Genomic DNA, 1,188 nt, shown 5'->3' on the forward strand with positions numbered 1-1,188 from the left:
GNCTGGCCTTGGAATTATGATGTAGCCCAGGTTGTCTTTGGACTTACTATGTAGCTCAGGCTATTTGAACTTGATCTTTGTGAGTGTGAGAATATGGGTATGCACTACCACTCAGCTTTGAATCTGTTATTATAAATTGTCAGCTGTGGCCCTCATTTGCCAGCCTCCTCAAAGGCACAACAACATCCACAATCACACTAGGATAATCCATCCTTTAACTCATCTGTTAAGGTAGGCTTTACAGAACAGAGAATCAACAGGGTCCTCCTCTTATTAGAACACACATTTGTGTGTGGGAGGGATTTGAGTGATTGTTTGGTGACAATCATACCTTAACCTGGTTCTGATATTATGACCAATAAAAAATGAATAAGAAAACAAAAAGTAAAGGAGATGGGTCAACATCAGGACTTGAACCTTATAGCAGCTGAGATGGCTCCCAAGGTTCTCAGGTAAATGATAAGGTAGGCTTTGTGAGCTTTATGGTCCCACATAGAATCCCAGTCAGGGAGGCAGAGATAGGGCAGATCCCAGAGCAAGATGTCCAGACTAGTCATATTGGTGAACTCTGGGTTTGACTGAGAAATGCTGCTTCAATGAATAAGGTAGAAGAGAAAATGGATTAGTCACTACATTGTACATTGTACGTGCATGTATGTACACACACACACACACACACACACACACACACACAGACACAGACACACACGAACAAAAAAAAAAACCTCAAGCTGTAATTGTTCATTAACCAGCTTAGTGGATGCTTCCTATTTTTCAGAAGATAGAGGCCATTGAGGAACCCTACTGGTTTCCTCCATGACCAAGAGTATGGGTGTAGAACAGTCAATGGCCCCTAGTGAAAACCCAGGCCCTGTCTTCTTACATTACCTTCTTGTGGGACCGGTTTAATTTTCCTTGTTCTTTGCTTCCTAGTCCCCTCCCTTCCTTATAACCCATTCTCTTCATAATCCCAACTGCTTTTTGAGAATACTCATTGGTCAATGTTTGTCCTAGACCCTGTAAGATATCCCTCCCCCAAAGGTTAAGAGGAAGAGAGAGGACATAAGGAATGAACCTTCCTGATTGGCCGTCTGGAGCATGCCAGATCAAGGATTGTGAACTGATAGTGGGGCTGGCCTCATACACTAGTCCTTGTAAGGAATGGGATGATTGAATGACAGGCCATGT

This window comes from Rattus rattus, chromosome 12 (genome assembly GCF_011064425.1).
Source record: "Rattus rattus isolate New Zealand chromosome 12, Rrattus_CSIRO_v1, whole genome shotgun sequence".
Lineage (NCBI taxonomy): Eukaryota > Metazoa > Chordata > Mammalia > Rodentia > Muridae > Rattus > Rattus rattus.